A 9,689-nucleotide genomic window follows, 5' to 3' on the forward strand; every position below is an offset into this window, starting at 1 on the left:
TTGCTGTTTATTACCCGGAAACATCCAATTTTAGCCGGAATGCTGCCCAATTTTCTGTAAATTGTTTTATTTTTACATTCAGGAATTGATTTTTGGCATTTTTGAATTTTGCATTACTTAGCTTTTACCAAACTAATTCATGAATGCACGGGCCAGCATTCTTATTCTTTTCAATTTTCTGGTTAATAAATTGCATTGTTGGATTTTAATTTTTTTTGCTACTCATGCATCTATATGATTATCATCAACAACCTGATTTCCTTGCTTGAATATGAGTTGACTGTTGTTTAAAATTGTGAATTTATTGTTACTTAGGAACCATTCATCATGCCACTTATTCTGACTTTCTTTTTACTAACTCACTGATTTCCACTTTCTAACCTCTTTTTCAATCCTAACCAATCTAACTTTCAAACGTCTCTTCTTGGTTTTTAACTATTTACTTTAACCTTCTAACTCAAGGCATGATTATAGTTTTTCCTAATTAACATGAATTCTACTTATATTACATTTTGGATTGTGATTTTTCTTCTCAGATTTCTAACTCAAATACAATCCATAATGCACATTTACTTAACTCATTTCATAATTCTACTGCTCTTTTGCCACCATGTGCTTCTACTGTTATTATTCTATTTTCCTACTTGTTTTCCTGCTTTTGTTCTTCAATTATATCCTGGATTTCTGTTTTTCAGGATGTCTGACCCTCAGCGCAAGGGAAAAGGTAAAGCCACCACTGGTAAAAGGAAAAGAGGTGAATCCTCTATGTCTATCTTGGACATTATGCATGATGACTCCTAGCAGGAAAAGCACTTTACCCCACAGGATTAGGCTGACCAGCTCCTCACTGCCAATGATCCGGTAAAATTTGCAAACAGATACTGTGAGATGAAGTCTCCAGCGTTTGCCACCTCCAGAAACCTGTACCTGGAAAGAACTCTGAAAATTCTAGAAGAACTATAGCAGTACACCTCCGATCAGATCAAATAGAGAGGCTGGTTCTTCTTGGAGAGAAACTTGACAAGAGGTCAATGCTTCCTGGGTCCGGGAGTTTTACTGCAACTATTTCAAGACTACCCTGGATGTAGTGCACCTCAGAGATAAACAAATATTGGTAACTGAAGAAGCCATTGAGGGTATTCTGCAGCTTCAGCCTAAGTCAGATCAGCCTGACGGTTACCAAAAGGCTGAAGAGGACATGCGCTTTATGCAATTTGACTGGGATGCTGTCAAGCAGAGGATAACCCTTGATCCTACTGTCCCCTGGGTCATGGGAAAGAACACAACAATGCCTAAGAGAATCAAGCTGATGTATCTGAATGATGAGGCTCGGCTCTGGCACCAGATCCTGAGCAACTTTGTTATGCCGAGTACTCATGAGACGGAGCTGCCTGCTGCTATGATCACCCTCCTCTGGTGTGTGATGGAGGATAAGGACCTGTACCTCCCACATTTCATCCGGTACTACATGGCCAGGGGTCCATGTCAGAGGCACTCTCCCCTTCCCTTATCTGGTCACCCAGCTAGGCCGTCGAGCTGACGTGCCTTGGGAGCTTGCTGATGAGAGGCCACCTGCTGTAGACTGCAAGAAGATCATTCCTCACAGCAGAAAGTTTCTGGCTTTAGGCCACAGACCTCCATTCCTTACCGCTTCTGGTGAGGCAGCCACATCTTCAGCTGCCCCTTCTTCTTCTATTGCTGCACCAACCCCACCCACTGTACCTCTACCTGCCTCAGAGCCCGTTTACCACCTCGTGCACCGCTTATTTCAGCAGCTGGACCAGATGGAGCGCCGCAACCGGCGGAGATACGAGAGATCTAAGCATCGCAACAAGCGACGCTATGAGCACCTCAAGTTGATGATCCAATCTGGCAGCAACATCCCCTCCGAGCCTGACACACCATCAGAGCCATCTGAGGAGGAGGCGGACGAGCATGAGGCTGAGACACATGCACAGAGAGAGGCTGAGCAGGCAGAACTGGAGCAGGCTGCACCTCAGCAAGAGGAGCCACACCAGATTCAGGTCGCAGACCCAGAGATCCCTCTCCAGTCAGCACCTCCACTGCAGCAGACAGATCCTCCTACCCTCATCCAGTCTGCAGATCCTCAGGCCACCACCGAGACTCCAGCAGCCCATCCTTCCAGTGATGACACTCCTTCATACCCGGCTTGAGTGGGCATCGAGGACGATGCTTTACTTTAAGGGTGAGGAGGTCGCCATCCCTGGCGTATTTTTTTTTTGGTGAACCACTACAAACTCTTTTTATCTTATTTCGTTATTTTTCTGTATTTTTATCTTTATTTTTATTTTTCAGTACTTATACATTGTTCTTTTGCTATATTTTTACTTTATTTTCGTATTTTGCACTTTAGTTCATATTTTAGCCATTTAGTTTAGTTTTCAATTCTAACTTATTAGTTATAGAATACGTGGATAAATTAGTATAAGTTTACCCTTTTAGCATATGATAGTTTGGTTTAATTGAAAATAAAAGGAGTAAACCAGAAATCTTAGTAAATTAAAACAATCCACACACCTTGTATATATAGCATTACATGTTAGTTAGTTAACAACATTTCATCAAGGAACAACACTAAGATTTTAAGGGCCACCCTAAGATTTACATTGAGAATAATGGGAACTCTTAATTTTTACTTGCATGACATGTATAACTAATATATGATTTTTGAGCTGGAGAATACACAGCCTGTGAGTTTTGAGCTTAATTGTATGGTTACATTCAAACCATAAATTTCATTCCTGTGTGTTTTGCCCTTCTTTTTTATTCTGATGTTCTTTACTTTGTTTTAATCTGTATGTCCAATTATAGAGTATAGATACATACTAAGAGATGATTGAGGCCATCATTTGAATTTTTCCTCACTTATCCCAAATTAGCCTACCTTTTTACATCACCCTTGTTAGCCCCCTTGAGCTTTTTTAAATCCCCTTCTGTTTTATAACCACATTACTAACCTTAAGCAGAAAAACAAAATAAAAATCTCAAGTTGAATCCTTGGTTAGCTTAAGATAGAAATTATGTACAATTTAAGAATGGGGAACTTTATGGGAACATGGGATGATAGAAACAAAGTAGGAATTTAAAAAAGAATAAGATGTTTCAAAATAAAAATTTGGGATGCATGCTCATGTGAAATCAAAACAATTGAATTACCATGTGCATTGAAAAAAAGAAAAAAAAAATTTACATTTTCAGTATTTAATTAAGGGGATATAAAAAAATTTCCCAATTGCAAAATAAAAAGAATCAATGCACATGGGACAAAATTTAATACATGAGTGTGCAATACAAAGAGGGAAAATTTGGGCAAATAGGTTAAAGAAATTTTGATTTATAGAGTATGTATGTTAGGTGAGATCTTAGACTAATAAAGGATTCACTTATTAGCTCACTTAGCCTTATACATATACCCTTACCCTTACCTTGGCCCCATTACAACCTTGAATAAGACCTCATGATTTTTGTATGTCTGTATTCTATAATTGTTGATTGGTTAGATGAAGAACAAAGTTATAGAAAGTAAGGATAGAAAAAGAATAGAGTGATTAACCCAATAAACACTGAGTGATTAGAGAGTAAACACAAAATCCAATGAGGGTTCAATAGCTCATCACCATATATCTTTGCTTAAAATTGTTAATTGTCTTGCAAGTTTGTGAAATATTTTTTTCCATCTCAATTGTAAAAGTGCTTTAACATTATCAAAGGTTTGGCTATACATATTTGATTCCTTGAGGATATGAATTAATTTAACTACATGTAAGATTTATATACAAATGAATAACAATTAGAATTGCATGATTCATTTAGGTAGTTGCATTTAGAATAGATTGCATTGCATAAGATTCCACCACTTTAATCTCACCTTACTCTTTATCTTGGATTTAGCATGAGGACATGCAATTGTTTAAGTGTGGGGAGGTTGATAAACCCATATTTTATGATATATTTTGTGCTCAATTTAAGTGATTTACTCAACCCTTCACCCATTTATTCATGTGAAATTGCATGGTTTTACTTTCCCTTCCTGATTATGTGATGTATGTGAAAAACATGTTTCATATGCTTTAAAAATAATTATTTTAATTACCTTTATTACCATTCGATGCCGTGATTTGTGTGTTGAGTATTTTCAGATCTCCTAAGGCAGGAATGATTTAAAGGATGGAAAGGAAACATACAAAAAGGGAAGGAAAGCATAAAATGGAGTTTTTGAAGGAACTGGCAGCGACGCGAACGCATGGACGATGCGGCCGCATGCCCAGCGCGAAAAGGCAGCGACGCGAACGCGTGACTGACGCGGACGCACGCCTTGAGCAGAATACAGATGACGCGTACGCGTGACCGAAGCGAACGCGTGATAAGGAAAACTCCCAGATGACGCGACCGCGTGACCCACGTGGATGCGCGACAGATGCCACGGACCAGAAACTGTAGAAAATGCTCCCAGCAATTTCTGAAACTCTTTTTTGGCCCAGATCCAAGTACAGAAAGCACAGATTAGAGGTTATAAAGTGGGAGATTGCATCCATTCAAATGAGGTCTTCAATTATTCACTTTTCATAGTTTAGATGTAGTTTTTAGAGGGAGAGGTTCTCTCCTCTCTCTTAGGTTTTAGGATTAGGATTCCTCTTAAAGGATTTAGGACTTTTATTATTTCAACTTACAATTTCTGCTCAATTACTAGGTTCAATGTTCCTTTCATTTATTTTCCCAATTTAATTTAGGAACTTTTTCATGTTACATTTGATATCTTTATTAGTGCAACTTGAGGTATTTCAGAATTATGATTGCTTTCCTTTATTTATATAAATAATTTAAATTTTTTCCTTTTGGATTTAATTGATCAATTGGAGACTCTTGAGTTATCAAACTCATCGTGATTGATAATTGTTATTTTTGCTAATTGAATCGAATTCCAATAACTCTAGTCCTTTCTTAGGAATTGGCTAGGATATGAGGATCAAACTAATTAGTCCACTTGACCTTCCTTTGCTTTAGTAAAGGTTAACTAAGTGGGATTAAAACCCAATTATCATCAATATTGATAAGGATAACAAGGATAGAAATTCCAGTTTTCATACCTTGCCAAGATTTGATTTTACAGTTATTTATTTATTTTACTTGTCATTTAAATTACTTGTTCCTCACTTTCAAAACCCCCAATTTACAAAACTCATAACAAATAATAAGAACACCTCCCTGCAGTTCCTTGAGAAGACGACCCGAGGTTTAAATACTTCGGTTATCAATCTTAAAGGGGTTTGTTACTTGTGACAACCAAAACGTTTGTAAGAAATGATGGTTGTTTGGTTTAGAAACTATACTTGCAACGAGAATTTATTCTGAATTCTAAACCATCAATCTTCCGTTCTTCAGTGATGCTTATTTGTTGATCTTAGTGGAAAATAATTGTGGTATGTGATGCAGAATTTATAAACACAAACTAACCGGCAAGTGCACCGGGTCGTACCAAGTAATATCTCAGGTGAGTGAGGGTCGATCCCACGAGGATTGAAGGACTAAGCAACAATGGTTGATTAATTTACTTAGTTAGTCAAACAGAAAATAGTGTTTGGGTATTCAAAAGCATTAAACAATAATTCAGAAATTTAATAAAGCAAGCAGTAAACAGGTTGTGAAATATGTATGGAGAAACAGTTAAGGTTTCAGAGTTCTCTATTTTCCGGATTGACTTTTTTTATTAACTATTTTAATCATGCAAGATTTAATTCATGGCAAACTATATGTGACTAGACCCTAATTTCTTAGACCTTTCTAGTCTCCTCTAACCTTCATCAACCGTCAATTCCTTGGTAAATTAATTCCAATTAGGGGGTAAAGTTTAATTCTAGTTATTATGCCACAAAAATCCTAATTATCCAAATATAAGAGGATTATATGTCACGTATCCCGTTAAGTCCAAATAATTAGAATTTAGGAGAATATGTTTTCAAGCTGCTGTTCAAGTAAAGAGCTTTTCCAAGTTATACAAGAACTCAATTAGAACATAGGTCATACTTCCGTTCCACCCAAATTCATAAGATAAGGAACGAAAATAATTCTTGAATTATAAATCAGTACATGAATTAAAATAGAAAAATAATAGTGTCAATTCGTACAATAGACAGAGCTCCTAACCTTAACAATAGAGGTTTAGTTGCTCATGGTTCAGAGAGAAAATAAGGATTGTAAATTGGGCTGAGGTGGAATGAAAAGTTAACTAATTGGAATAATGTTGGGATCCCCCAAAAGAGAAGTTTCTTTTCTCTTTTATATCTAATCCTAATTAATTTAAAATCTATTTTCTAAAACTAAAATAATATCTTTTCCTGTTAAAAATTAAAGTTTAAATAAGAATTAATAGGAATCAGCGTTTTCTGCACGTGACGCACGTCACACGTACGCGTCAGTCACGCGTACGCGTCAGGTGCGCGCACGCGTCGCTGAGCAACTTCGCTTTTCACGCGTACGTGTCAGGTACGCGCACACGTCGCTCCTCGCTATCATCTCCTTTATGTCTTGCGCTGATTCTATTTGTGCAAGCTTCCTCTCCATCCTCTAAGCCAATCCTGCTCTATATAGCCTTCTTCTCTTTTTCTGCGGAAGCTCCATCAAATCCAACCAAATGCTACCTAAAATAAACAGAATTGCACAAGACTCAAAGTAGCATCCATAGTGGCTGAAAGATAATTAATTCTTGATTAAACTCAACAAATTAAATGCAAATTAACTAGGAAAAGATAGAAAAGATGCTCACGCATCATAACACCAAACTAGAATTGTTGCTTGTCCTCAAGCAACCAAACTAATATAGGCTTAGAGTGTGAATTTGCATGAGAATGAGAGTTCGATTAAGCTCATGTCTTTTCTTACAGTGGGGTTTACAACTGCAATCTTGAATAGTTTTGGCATCTCACTCTCCTTTGAATCAGAAGAATGTCACTGTCATTCGGAATTAGAATCTGGATAATATTATGAATTCTCTGGTCTTTTGTAACTCAATTTAATCCTTGAACACAACAATTTTTCTCTTTTCTTTGGTGCTTTGCACCTTGAGCCTAGCCGTGACTTTAAATGTTTTGTCTCAAGCTTCACTTGACACAGAAACACCACAAGCACTTAACTGGGGAACTCTTTTGAAGTTCTAATTTTCTTTCAGCTACTCCCAGACAGTGGTGCTCAAAGCCTTTGGCATACTCTGCTGCAATTGATCTCGACTCTAAATATTTTGTCTCAAGGATTACTTGACACAAGAACACCACAAGCATATGACTAGGGAAACAACTCTTTGAGCTTTTAATCATGTCTGACCTCCCTAGTCATTGATGCTCAGAGCCTTGTACCTTGCTTTTATATCCCTTTTTTTTTTGCTGTTTCTTTTGCTTCAAGGATTAAATTTTTGTTTATTTAAGAGAAATCATAATAATTCTCTAAATCCCTGTTTCTTGTAAATCAACATTCTTTGATTCAAATTTAAATATGCTCTGCTCATGTCATGCATTCAGAGTCACAGAAAATATCACCACATTTGAATAAATGAGACTACTCTAAAAATTAAACTCAATTTCTCATGCATTACATCCCTTTTTCTTCCTTCTTTTTTATTTCAAGCTAAATGGGCAATACATGAGACACCTTTCAGAATTAAAGTAACTAACAAATAAAAATAACTTATTTAACTAGAACCTAGAAATTGAAATAACAAAGGATCATGCAGAAACCAAGTAAAATAGCAGAAAACAGAAATATAACATAATAAGAATGGGAGGAAATATAGAATGAAAGGAACTCAACCACCTCAGTTATTCTAGTGCCCGTATTATTCTTCAGGCTGTGCTCCTCCGTGAAGATGATTCGCCTCCCTCTGGTACCATAAAATTAACAGAAAAATCATCAGTGAAACGGTAACACCAAACTTAAAAGTTTGCTTGTCCTCAAGCAAAGAAGAACTGAAAACAGAGAGGGACATAAAAAAAGACATAAAAAATAGTATGATGCAAGAAGAATAAGAGAATAAAAGAACAAGAGAGAATTAGGATTGGGGGGTGGATGATTTGGAATCAAGCGCTGAGGGGTTTAATTTGGGCGTCGCATGCGATGTGTACGCGTGGGTCGCCAGATTTTGAAAGTGACGCGTAAGCGTCTGGCACGCATACGCGTGACCTTGGTTTGTGCGAATCACGCGAAGGCAGCCGCACGCACGCACAACTCTCTGCTCACGTGACCTGGGAACCAAAATTTTCAGATGACACGTGCGCGTCATGCACGCGCACGCGTGGATGGCCAAATTCGGAAAGGACGCGCACGCGTCAGGGACGCGTACGTGTGATGGGACTTGTGCTCCCAGCACCATTCCAGCCCCACACCATCATAACTCTTTGACCATACACCCATTTGCGCCGTTACGCGTGGATGGCTAAAAGCGCAAACGACGCGCACACGTGAGGTACGCGTACGCGTGGGCTTGTTTGTGTGCAAAACATAGTTCCAGCGCCACTCCCGCTCAACTCTCTATTCACTTCTATTTTTCACGCACACACATATGATGCGTACGCGTCAGCGACGCTTGCGCGTCGTGTGCGCATTTTTTTTTTCGCCTGAAGTGTTCGGTTCTTATTATAAAATAGCTGCATGATCAGAAAAATAGTAAAAACTCAATAAAAATCAAATAAGTAAGAAAACTACTACTACAAAAAGTAACTAAGGATACAAAATTATCGGGTTGCCTCCCGACAAGCGCTTCTTTAACGTCACTAGCTTGACGGTCAGTTCTGCTAATTCAGCAGATGAGCGGACCTCTGGCGATCAATCTCGCCTCCCAGATAGTGCTTCAACCTCTGGCTATTCACTATAAATTTCCTGTCAAAATTCTCTTCATGTATCTCCATATGACCATATGGTGAAGCTCTGGTAATCACAAACGGTCCTGACCACCGGGATTTTAGCTTCCTAGAAAAGAGTTTGAGCCTTGAATTATACAGAAACACTCTCTGTCCTGGCTCAAAGACTCTGATGGCAATCTTCTTGTCATGCAGTAACTTGGTTCTCTCCTTATAGAGCTTGGCATTCTCATAAGCTGAATATCTGAATTCATCAAGCTCATTCAACTGAAGCATTCACTTGATTCCTGCAGCTTCTGAGTCAAGATTCAGATATCGGATTGCCCGGTAAGCTTTATGCTCCAGCTCAACTAGCAAGTGACAGGCTTTGCCATAGACCAACTGATAAAAGGACATGCCAATAGGAGTCTTGTATGCTGTCCAGTATGCCCAGAGAGCATCATCAAGCTTCCTAGACCAGTCCTTTCTTGAAACACTGACGGTCTTCTCTAGAATCTGCTTGAGTTCCCTGTTGAAAACTTCAACCTGTCCACTTGTCTGAGGGTGATAGGGGGTTGCCACTTTATGACGGACTCCATATCTCTGCAGAAGAGAGTCTAGCTGTCTGTTACAGAAGTGACTTCCTCCATCACTAATGAGTATCCTTGGGACACCAAACCGGCTAAAGATATATCTCTGAAGAAAGCTCATTACCACCTTGGCATCAATGGTGGGTAGAGCCACAGCTTCCACCCACTTGGACACATAATCAACTGCTACTAAAATATAGTTATTTGAGTGTGAGGGTGGGAAAGGTCCCATGAAATCAATACCCCACACATC

This window comes from Arachis ipaensis, chromosome B10, assembly GCF_059453495.1.
Source record: "Arachis ipaensis isolate K30076 ecotype BB chromosome B10, ASM5945349v1, whole genome shotgun sequence".
In the NCBI taxonomy this organism is placed as follows: Eukaryota; Viridiplantae; Streptophyta; class Magnoliopsida; order Fabales; family Fabaceae; genus Arachis; species Arachis ipaensis.